Source organism: Phocoena phocoena, chromosome 4 (assembly GCF_963924675.1).
Source record: "Phocoena phocoena chromosome 4, mPhoPho1.1, whole genome shotgun sequence".
NCBI classification, from domain to species: domain Eukaryota; kingdom Metazoa; phylum Chordata; class Mammalia; order Artiodactyla; family Phocoenidae; genus Phocoena; species Phocoena phocoena.
Window position 1 is genome coordinate 12,679,101 of NC_089222.1, and position 12,433 is coordinate 12,691,533.

At 40.4% G+C, this 12,433-nt stretch overlaps 1 pseudogene; it reads right to left on the minus strand.

Moving 5' to 3' along the window:
• Positions 1-1,142: 1,142 nt before the first annotated feature.
• On the minus strand, positions 1,143-2,320 carry LOC136122630 (F-box only protein 28 pseudogene; annotated as a pseudogene).
• Between the last annotated feature and the right edge of the window lie 10,113 nt (positions 2,321-12,433).

Below are 12,433 nucleotides of genomic sequence, written 5' to 3' on the forward strand. Positions count from 1 at the left end.
TTAAAGTTGCAGGATAAGGAAAGCTTGAAATTAATATTAAAATGCTTCCCTCGGGTCATCCCCCAGAAATAAAGTGATCAAAATGCTTTTTCATAGTATAATTTTCTTCAGTGAACTTTCTTTCAATGGCAAAACTGCATCCCACAGGTTGGGTTTCCTACTCACACCACTGGTCATGACCACATTTGATCAATGAGCATACACAGTGGTGAGTAAGGAAGAATACTAGTTGCCAGAAGTCTAACATCAATGTAAAGAATTTGGAGTTCTGCCTTAGCCAGTGTACCTGAACCCTGCAGAGAATAGATAAAGCAATGGGCTTTAATACTCTCTTATTCTTGTAAGACTGGAGGACAAATGGACATACAAATACCACCCCGCCCCCAGAGGCAAGCTGTTGTGGTGGAAGATGTTAAGCACTTAGATGAACTAAGACGCTGCTCTAAAAAGTGGAGGAGTGTAGAGGTTCAAGATCAATACCAGTGCAAGAGCTTTTTAAGTGAGTTGACTATGCAGTGCATGCATGCATCCATGCAAATGTAGGACATGGCCCCAAAAGAGAACCGAAAACATGTATATAACAACTGGGTAAGTCCCTTGCCAGTAGTTTATAAAAATATATAGTCAATACTGTAGAGGTCCCTTCTACAGCCAATACTATGGAAGTCCATTTTAGTTACCCATTACTTCAATACCAAAAAGCATTTACGACTTTTCAGGCATTCCAGACAAAGGTCACTTATAACAAAAATCAACTTCTTTTAAAAAAACAAGATACTGTCCATTTAAAAAGTGGGACTTTTCTTTCAAGTGAACAGGACATTTTATGTATTAAACTTAACTTCTAGTCTGTCAAGACTGGTTTAAGATCCTTATGTAATGTGCATATATGCAGAAACAAATAAACTTGCTTTAAACATTATCTGCGCAGAAATAAAATTAACTTCTCAAAATCTGATAGGGTAGGTCTGGTTAGTACAAATCTATTGCAAAATAAAAGGATTCTGTGCATCAATTCAACCAGGAGAAGCAGGAAAAGACTGTCCCAACCATGAGAGTTCAAGTTTACGTTGTGTTCTGAAAGCCTAGAGCTAAGGGCCACCATGTTGCTCACAGTGTCCTGATATTTAGAACTGCTCAAGCTACGAAGTCAGGGCTTCCTCTGGAGCTAGAAGCACATTCTGGTTTCTATTTCGGAGACGTTTAGATTTCCTAAGAAGAGTCTATGGCTTCTGCGGCCTTTTTTCATTTCCAAGGAGACTCTTCATTCTGCCCGGACCCTGAGGGGTCTCCTACTGCACTTTCCATTACTTCTCACAGTTTGCTTTCCAGCTCTGCCAACCGTGCGTTCTGTTCACCTATGATCTGGGTCTGCTCTACTTTTCACCTACAATCTGGGTCTGCTCTAGCAGTTTCTGGTCCTGGTCTTGAAGCTGTTTCTGCTGTTCTTGCTCTTTGGTGCGAAGCTCAGAAATTTCACACCTGAGAACAGTCACCCCAGCACCCTTTGTCTTAACCTGCTGCTGGAGTTTGGTAACCTCTTTTGTCTTGAAGGGTTTTGCTTGGAGAAGAGTTGCATTGTTGTCAGGGCTACAGAAGGTCCTGGAACTGGAGGAGAGCCCATGAGCCTTCCAGATACATCTGATCCTGGTAATTTCCTCTTTAGAACTGGAACAATCTTTTCATCAAAGTATTCTGTTGCCATGGAGGAAATATCCCTTAACTCTTGAAGTACTTCATGAGCTCGCTGAGGGGCTCTGGTAGAATGGACATATCTCAACACATGATAAATCTCATCAATCACCTTTCCTGGGATGAAGCAACAGAGATTGGAGTCCACATACTTCATGAAAGTCACATTTAAGAGAAACAGCTTTGTTTCAACAGCATTGAGGATGTCTGCATGAGGAGCTAATGAATGGTTTCTCCTTCCTGACTCTCTCCTTGGGAGCTGTGCTTTAACTTGTTTCTGACATGGATTATGGTACCTCTCCACTTTTAGAAATCCCTGATTCAACATTCTCTGGCAGACCAAGTCCATTCTTTTACAAACCAGGTGGAGCTGGCTAATTTCGTCCTGGGACATAAAGCTGGGGATGTTTTCGATGGCTACGATGGGCAGCGCCATGAGCATGTTGTTTTGAGGCAGCTGGTCCGGAGCCAGCGCCGAGGCTGGGGGCGCCTGGGACCCCGGCTGCAGGGGCTGGGGCGGGGGCGGTGGGGGCAGTCGCTGGGTAGAGCCGATGGCGGAAGGGGAGCCGCAGTCGCCGTGGCCACCGCCTCCTTCCTCAGCCATCCGCTCCTCCGATGCCGCCGCCATTTTGGGAGTTTGATTCCTTCCTCTCTGTTTTTAAATATGTTCATTTGTATCTTTTTTTTTTTTTAAGATTCCACATATAAGTGATATCATATGATAGTTGTCTTTCTGTGTCTGACTTACTTCACTTAGTATGATCAACTCTAGGTCCATCCATGTTGCCGCAAATGGCGTTTTCATTCTTTTTTATGGTGATTATTTAGTTTTTATGAAAAATTTCAAACATACAGCAAAATTTTAAAAATTCAAACGCAAACACCATTTTTTCCTATTACACAGCAATATTGTTAGTTACAAATTAGCTGGGCTATTAGGACTGTCAGTTACCACGAAATTAAAAATGATTCTACATGTCAAACTCAAATAGTGTCATTTAATATATAAATTACTAACAGGCCTCTGGTGCAGAGAATACATATATACTTATCACCGAGATTCACCATTAACATTTTAATATAGTTATTTAACCACATATCCATCCCTCTACCCACCCATTAATCTATCTTTTTATTTATTTATTTATTACTTTTATTATTATTTTTGCGGTACGCGGGCCTCTCACTGTTGTGGCCTCTCCCGTTGCGGAGCACAGGCTCTGGACGCGCAGGCTCAGCGGCCATGGCTCAAGGGCCCAGCCGCTCCGCGGCATGTGGGATCTTCCCGGACCGGGGTACGAAGCCGTGTCCCCTGCATTGGCAGGCTGACTCTCAACCACTGCGCCACCAGGGAAGCTCTAATCCATCTTTTTAAAATTCATTTTAAAGTAAATTATAGACATCAGTACACTACTCCCTAAATACTTCAGTATGCATATAATTTACTAGAGTTCAAGAACATGTTTATTTTTATAAAGCACTTCAAGAAGAGTTCTTATTAAATTGATTTGGATTAGATTTTGTGTGCAATTTTTAGATAACTGGGGCTATGTCTACATTTAAATTCGCTGAATAAACATAGGGATGGTGAAGACAACTAGGTGTGGGGTGAAAAAATTAAATATTGGCTGAGAATTATTCCACAAGATCTACAGGGGAAAAATCTATCACATTTTTATTTTCTTTTGTATGGATCTTCAGAGGCTAAGAAACAAGCCCGGGGCATGCAAAATAGAGAAGGATTCTTTTTTTGTTTTGGCCCCTTGAGTGTGTAGCCCTCAGGCCATCACAGAACTCTGTCTGGTAGTTTCTAACTCATAAGAATGGGCACTGAGGGGACTTACTCGGTGGTCCAGGGGCTAAGACTCTCCATGCTTCCAATGCAGGGGGCACGGGTTCGATTCCTGGTGAGAGAACTAGATCCCACATGCTTCAACTAAGAGCTTACATGCCGCAACGAAGATCCCACGTGCCGCAACTAAGAACTGGTGCAACCAAATAAATAAATAAGTAAATAAATAAATAAATATATATTAAAAAAAAGAAAGAATGGATACTGAAAGGTCTATGGATGTGTTTATTCTGCCACTGGCCAAGAGTGATGAGGCCCTGTGCACATGTTTTGCAGAAACAGCAGGTACGGCATATTACAGAGCCATTAGGAAGTGAAATGATGAATATTGTCTACCTGATACGTTGGCCTAAAATATCCTGAGCCTGAAGACACAATGACTCCTTAAAAAAGATCATGTTTTGTCCAAATACTCCAACCTAAACTTGTTTCTTATGTTTGAGCAATTCACGATCTAAATGAGTCTTTGTGGCTGTGCATTTTGAAAGATTCACCGTTCCCACCACCTCTGTCCCCACCTTGGTCATGGGTTGCATTCCCAGACCTGTTCAGTCATGAGTTCTCAGAGGTCTTACACCAAGACCCCTTCAAATACTGTGCCCATGATCTGGTTTTACTCATTCTACAAAATTTGCCAAATGTTTACTTTTATGCTGTTTGTTCTGATTGTATTTTTAATACAAATGAGTTAAAAATATAATTGTCACTAAAATGTAAAAGTGAATCCAGGTGGCTTGGTCCTCCATGTATCAAAAAATAATGGCCTTGGGCTTCCCTGGCGGCTCAGTGGTTGAGAGTCCGCCTGCCGATGCAGGGGACGCGGGTTCGTGCCCCCGTCCGGGAAGATCCCACATGCCGCGGAGCGGCTGGGCCCGTGAGCCATGGCTGCTGAGCCTGTGCGTCCAGAGCCTGTGCTCCGCAACGGGAGAGGCCACAGCAGTGAGAGGCCCGTGTACCACAAAAAAAAAAAAAAGAAAAAAAAAAAAAGGCCTAGGGGGCACCAATCTACCCAAGAGTGCCTCTGAATCTGTGTATAGAACATTCTCTCTGAGTGAACCAAGGAGCCATTGGAAGGATTTGAGCAGAGGTGACTTAGGTTTTCAAAGGATTTCCCTGGATATGTGTTGAGATTTGACTTCAGGGAGAAAGGTTAAAAGCAGGGACACCCATGAAGGTTGCAATAATCAAGAAAGAAAGATGACAGAGGCTAAACCCAGGCTGTTTGCAGTAGGGCTGGAGAGAGGATCAGTTTCTGAATATGCAGCTTTAGAGGCAGAGCTGAGAGGATTTCCTGACAGTTTGGATTTGGGGTGGGCATATGAGAGAGGAGTTAATGAGGACTCCATGGTTTGGGGCTATGTTCCCAGGCTACAGGTGCATGAACTGGGAGAAATGAAGGAAGGGAGGAAGAGGGAAGGAAGGGAGAAAAAAAGGAAAGAGGCAAGATGAGAACTGTTCTAGGTGCTGAGTGTATATAAGTGATGAAGACACAGTCTTAACAAATCCCAGTTACTTATTGAAATAAATGGACAAAGTTCAGAGAGGGAGCACAGAAGAGGGAGCGATTTGCCAGCAGGCTGGAGTCAGGGAGGTGACATTTGAGCTGGGTTTTGAAAGATGAATAAGAGACTGCCAGGTGTGTGTGTTTGCGTGCATGTGTGTGCACCTGTGCACGTGTATTGGGGCTGAGGAATGGTGTGCAGATTTCTAGGAAGAGGGAAGGAGCAAGTGAATATTCTGAATCTGCAGATTGTAATTAAATAAACTTTAGAAAGTTCTGTAGCCTAGCCAATGCATCCCACAATCCGTAAAGAAATAGCTTTATCTTTCTGAGGGCTGGATAGGTTAGTGTTGCTGTGCTTAGTGGGTTTTCTTCAGTTTGTCTTAAAAAAATTTATTGTGAACTATTTAAGATATTTAAAAAAGATACAAAGGACAGTTTAATGGCACTTAGTGATTTTAAGCTGAAGTCCTGGGGGCAAAAGGAAAACATTTAGCTCAAAGAGCAAAGACAGCTAGTTTAAAAGAGCTTTTCTCATCTAGGAAAGCTAGATGCCACACTGCCACAAGCTTGCTGTCACACCTGGTGCCCCACTCCTTTGATTTAGGGAGTCTTCTCTCATTGCTGTAAAAGTCTGCTATAATCCAAAATCTCACTTTCATCATAGCATGGTTATTTCCTAGGCTTAATGAAACAAATATGTAGTCACAGCCCCTTGATTCAAGCAAAGCACCCCTCCTGGAATAAAAAAAATGCTGAGGTTTGGTTCTGTCAATGAGAAAGGACTAAATTTAGGGGATTTTGTTCCATACATTATTGCTTGACAATGGTGATGGTAACCTCTTAAATATTATGGCTTTTTACAAAGTTCTTCCTTTTCCATTAGCTTACGCCAACCTCACCGTAGCTCTGCCAAGTGGTGATGGCAAGTGGTCTCTATTTTATGTTGAGAAGAACTCAGCCTTAGAGAGTTCAAAAGACTACAGGAAGCCATGAGACAAGAATGTAGCAGGGGGGCTTCCCTGGTGGTGCAGTGGTTGGGAGTCCGCCTGCCGATGCAGGGGACACGGGTTTGTGCCCCGGTCCGGGGGGATACCACATGCTGCAGAGCGGCTGGGCCCGTGAGCCATGGCTGCTGAGCCGAAAAAAAAACAAAAACAAAGAATGTAGCAGGGCTGACACTTGAACCAGAAAATTCAAAGTCAATTTTGTGCAATTTTTACTGCTCCACCCTCCACTTTCTCTGCAGTTTCTGGAGAAACCTTCTTCTTAAAGGATATAAAAGAAATGAAGGACTGTGTATGATGCCAGCCTAGACAATTGCAGAGGGCCGTTGGATCTTGCCCTTATTCACTACGATGGCCTGCCTGTTCTATGTTTCCTGGGGTCAGGTAACACTGAGTGTCAGAGAGCCCTGACACACCCAGGTCTTTGGAGAGGCCTGATCTGCCTCATGGATTGTAGGCATACTTCCTGAATGAAATGCCTCAGAAAGATAGGGTAGTTACTCCCGTTTCTCTGCTGAGTCTAAGCTCATGAAATGCTGGGGTGATGGAGTTTATAAGCCACTCATAAGTTGAAAGATTTTGAGTAAATATTCTTTTCTCTTTGAATTGAATCATTTAGAAGTTTGTTCAATCTTTTATATAATGATCAAAACAGGAAAAGATCTATTAGTTGACTTCAATGTACCCAACACTACAAACATTTCCCAGACAGAGGCTCCACCTTCTGTGTGTTCAGAGCCCGGTGAGGGAAATAAACAATCAAGCGGATGACAAGCAATATGGTTAATGGCATAGTTGAGGTATGAACCAGGCTTTATGGGAAACTCGTTGAAAACTTCCCAACAGCTGAGATTTTGTTCAGTTCCAAAATTTTAAACACCTTACAAATTAATTGTGTGCTAGTCTTTTAATTAGGCCGTGATGGGAGTATCACGGCCAACAGCCCCATTTGTTGCATTGTACAGAGCTCTGCTGAGCTCCGGTATTGTAATCCTTAACCCTCCCTGGAGGAATGCTCCGTGATTCTGCATCTTATTGTTTGTTTTCCAAGCCTGATGACACATTAATTGTCATTGAAGTGTTTGGCCCATCCTCCCTCAAATAGTCTACAACGAAGTTTTATATGTATCCAAGCTGTCATAAGACTTGTGAATGGATACGGGAAGCAAATGTTAATGTTTATACAATAGGTTAAAGGCTAACCTTTAGTTTTTTTCAACTGTCAAACATGCTGTGTGGATTCTACTGTGATGTGTACAGAAGAATCTTTTCATGTCCCCCAGTTGTTTGTCTTCTGGAGCTTCCTGTTGCCCAGATGTGATACATTGCAGGACTGTCTTGTGAGAAAGCCAAAAATACAGTGCTTAAAGTAACCCTGCTTAAGTGACTGGAAAAAAAATTAAAAGGGAACATATCTCTGGACTTCAGAGGATAAAGTATATTAGAAATCAAACTGAAAAAAATGCGTTAAATTAACCTTGTACATTAGCATTGGGTCTTTCATCCAAATATTTTGAAGCTTTTGCTTACCTCTCAGTCATGTATGTACAAACAAAACATTCTTTTATTGGTCTTCTCTTCCCTTTCCCCACGTAGTTGATAGTAGACACTTAATTTTCTCCATCTGGAGCTAGAAATGCTGTTGAAGGTAAATGGAGCAGATGTCTGCCTGAGTGGGAACCATTGCATGCTGAATGCATAGAGGATGGTTTTATTTTTTTTTTAAACATCTTTATTGGAGTATAATTGCTTTACAATGGTGTGTTAGTTTCTGCTTCATAACAAAGTGTATCAGCTATACATATACATATACCGCCATATTTCTTCCCTCTTGCGTCTCCCTCCCACCCCTCCCTATCCCACCCCTCTAGGTGGTCACAAAGCACTGAGCTGATCTCCCTGTGCTATGCGGCTGCTTCCCAGTAGCTATCTATTTTACATTTCATAGTGTATATATGTCCATGCGACTCTCTCACTTTGTCCCAGTGTACCCTTCCCCCTCCCCATGTCCTTAAGTCCATTCTCTACATCTGCATCTCTATTCCTCTCCTGACCCTAGGTTCTTCAGAACCTGTTTTATTTTTAGATTCCATATATATGTGTTAGCGTATGGTATTTATTTTTCCCTTTCTGACTTCACTCTGTATGACAGACTCTAGGTCCTTCAACCTCGCTACAAATAACTCAATTTCATTTCTTTTTATGGCTGAGTAATATTCCATTGTATATGTGTGCCACATCTTCTTTATCCATTCATCTGTCAATGGACACTTAGGTTGCTTCCACATCCTGGCTATTGTAAACAGAGCTGCAATGAACATTGTGGTACATGACTCTTTTTGAATTATGGTTTTCTCAGGGTATATGCCCAGTAGTGGGATTGCTGGGTCATATGGTAGTTCTATGTTTAGTTTTTTAAGGAACCTCCATACTGTTCTCCATAGTGGCTGTAACAATTTACATTTCCACCAACAGTGCTAGAGGGTTCCCTTTTCTCCACACTCTCTCCAGCATTTATTGTTTGTAGATTTTTTGAGGATGACCATTTTGACTGGTGTCCGGTGATACCTCATTGCAGTTTTGATTTGCATTTCTGTAATGATTAGTGATGTTGAGCATTCTTTAATGTGTTTGTTGGCAATCTGTATATCTTCTCTGGAGAAATGCCTATTTCAGTCTTCTGTCCATGTTTGGATTGGGTGGTTTGTTGTTGTTGTTGTTGTTTTTTGGCAGTATGCGGGTCTCTCACTGTTGTGGCCTCTCCCGTTGCGGAGCACAGGCTCCGGTCGTGTAGGCTCAGCGGCCATGGCTCACCGGCCTAGCCGCTCTGGGGCATGAGGGATCTTCCCAGACCGGGGCATGAACCCGTGTCCCTTGCATCGGCAGGCAGACTCTCAACCACTGCACCACCAGGGAAACCTGGGTTGTTTGATTTTTTTGAAATTGAACTGCACGAGCTGCTTGTAAAATTTGGAAATTAATCCTTTGTCAGTTGCTTCATTTGAAATGTTTTCTCCCATTCTGAGGGTTGTCTTTTCGTCTTGTTTATGGTTTCCTTTGCTGTGCAAAAGCTTTTAAGTTTCATTAGGTCCCATTTGTTTATTTTTGTTTTTGTTTCCATTTCTCTAGGAGGTGGGTCAAAAAGGATCTTGCTGTGATTTACGTCATGGAGTGTTCTGTCTATGTTTTCCTCAAAGAGTTTTATAGTGCCTGGCCTTACATTTAGGTCTTTAATCCATTTTGAGTTTATTTTTGTGTATGATGTTAGGGAGTGTTCTAATTTCATTCTTTTACATATAGCTGTCCAGTTTTCCCAGCACCACTTACTGAAGAGGCTGTCTTTTCTCCATTGTATATTCTTGCCTCCTTTATCAAAAATAAAGTGACCATATGTGCATGGGTTTATCTCTGGACTTTCTATCAGGTTCCATTGATCTATATTTCTGTTTTTGTGCCAGTACCATACTGTCTTGATTACTGTAGTTTTGTAGTATAGTCTGAAGTCCAGGAGCCTGATTGCTCCCACTCCAGTTTTCTTTCTCAAGATTGCTTTTGTGTTTCCATACAAATTGTGAAATATTTTGTTGTAGTCTGTGAAAAATGCCATTGGTAGTTTGATAGGGATTGCATTGAATCTGTAGATCGCTTTGGGTAGTATAGTCATTTTCACAATGTTGATTCTTCCAATCCAAGAACATGGTTTACCTCTCCCTCTGTTTGTATCATTCTTAATTTCTTTCATCAGTGTCATAGTTTTCTTCATACAGGTCTTTTGTCTCCTTAGGTAGGTTTATTGCTAGTTATTTTATCCTTTTTGTTACAATGGTAAATGGGAGTGTTTCCTTAATTTCTCTTTCAGATTTTTCATCATTAGTGTTTAGGAATAACTGAGATTTCTGTGCATTAATTTGTATCCTGCTACTTTACCAAATTCATTGATTAGATCTAGTAGTGTTCTGGTAGCATCTTTAGGATTCTCTATGTATAGTACCATGTCATCTGCAAACAGTAGTGGTTTTACTTCTTTTCCGATTTGGATTTCTTTTATTTCTTTTCCTTCTCTGATTGCTGTGGCTAAAACTTCGAAGACTATGTTGAATAATAATGGTGAGAGTGCACAAGCTTGTCTTGTTCCTGATCTTATAGGAAATGGTTTCAGTTTTTCACCATTGAGAATGATGTTGGCTGTGGGTGTGTCATATATGGTCTTTATTATGTTGAGGTAAGTTCCCTCTGTGCCTACTTTCTGGAGGGTTTTTATTTTTACCATAAATGGGTGTTGAATTTTGTCAATAGCTTTTTCTGCATCTATTGAGATTATCATATTGTTTTTCTCCTTCAATTTGGTAAAAAGGTGTATCACATTGATTCATTTGCATATATTGAAGAATCCTGGCATTCCTGGGATAAACCCCAAGTGATCATGGTGTATGATGTTTTAATGTGCTGTTGTATTCTGTTTGCTAGTATTTTGTTGAGGATTTTTGCATGTATGTTCCTCAGTGATATTGGCCTGTAGTATACTTTCTTTGTGATATCTTTGTCTGCTTTTGTTATCAGGGTGATAGTGGCCTCGTAGAATGAGTTTGGGAGTGTTCCTCCCTCTGCTATATTTTGGAAGAGTTTGAGCAGGATAGGTGTTAGCTCTTTTGTAAATGTTTGGTAGAATTCGCCTGTGAAGCAATCTGGCACTGGGCTTTTGTTTATTGGAAGATTTTTAATCACCGTCTCAATTTCAGTGCCTGTGATTTGTCTGTTTATATTTTCTGTTTCTTCCTGCTTCAGTCTTGGAAGGTTGTGCTTTTCTAAGAATTTGTCCATTTCTTCCAGATTGTCCATTTTATTGGCATATAGTTGTTTGTAGTAATCTCTTATGATCCTTTTTATTTCTGCATTGTCAGCTGTTACTTCTCCTTTTTCTTTCTAATTCTATTGATTTGAGTCTTCTCCCTTTTTTTCTTGATGAGTCTGGCTAATGGTGTATCAATTTTGTTTACCTTCTCAAAGAAGCAGCTTTTAGTTTTATTTATCTTTGCTATTGTTTCTTTCATTTCTTTTTCATTTATTTCTGATCTGATCTTTATGATTTCTTTCCTTCTGATAACTTTGGGGTTTTTTGTTCTTCTTTCTCTAATTGCTTTAGGTGTAAGGTTAGGTTGTTTATTTGAGATGTTTCTTGTTTCTTGAGGTTGGATTTTACTGCTATGAACTTCACTCTTAGAACTGCTTTTGCTGCATCCCATAGGTTTTGAGTTGTCCTGTTTTCATTGTCATTTGTTTCTATGTATTTTTTGATTTCCTCTTTGATTTCTTCAGTGATCTCTTGGTTATTTAGTAGTGTATTGTTTAGCCTCCATGTGTTTGTATTTTTTACAGACTTTTTCCTTTAACTGATATCTAGTCTCATAGTGTTGTTGTCAGAACAGATACTTGTTACAATTTCAATTTTCTTAAATTTACCAAGGCTTGATTTGTGACCCAAGATATGATCTATCTTGGCCAATGTTCCATGAGCACCTGAGAAGTGTATTCTGTTGTTTTCCGATGGAATGTCTTATAAATATCAATTGAGTCCATCTTGTTTAATGTATCATTTAAAGCTTGTGTTTCCTTACTGATTTTCATTTTGGATTATCTGTCCATTGGTGCAAGTGGGGTGTTAAAGTCCTCTACTATAATTGTGTTACTGTCGATTTCCCCTTTTATGGCTGTTAGCATTTGCCTTATGTATTGAGGTACTCCTATGTTGGGTGCATAAATATTCACGATTGTTATATCTTCTTCTTGGATTGATCCCTTGATCATTATGTAGTGTCCTTCTTTGTCTCTTGTAATAGTCTTTATTTTAAAGTGTATTTTGTCTGATATGAGAATTGCTACTCTAGCTTTCTTTTGATTTCCATTTGCATGGAATATCTTTTTCCATCCCCTCAACTTCTGTCTGTATGTGTCCCTAAGTCTGAAGTGGGTCTCTTGTAGACAGCATATATACCGGTCTTGTTTTTGTATTCATTCAGCCAGTCTACGTCTTTTGATTGGATCATCTAACCCATATACATTTAAGGTAGTTATCAATATGTATATTCCTATTACCACTTTCTTAATTGTTTTGGGTTTGTTATTGTAGGTCTTTTCCTTCTTTTGTGTTTCCTGCCTAGAGCAGTTCCTTTAGCAGTTGTTGTAAAGCTGGTTTGGTGGTGTTGAATTCTCCTAGCTTTTGCTTGTCTGTAAATGTTTTAATTTCTCTGTCAAATCTGAATGAGAGCCTTGCTGTGTAGAGTAACTTAACTGTAGTTTTTTCCCTTTCATCACTTTAAATATGTTCTGCTACTCCCTTCTGGCTTGCAGAGTTTCTGCTAAAAGATCAGCTGTTAACCTTAT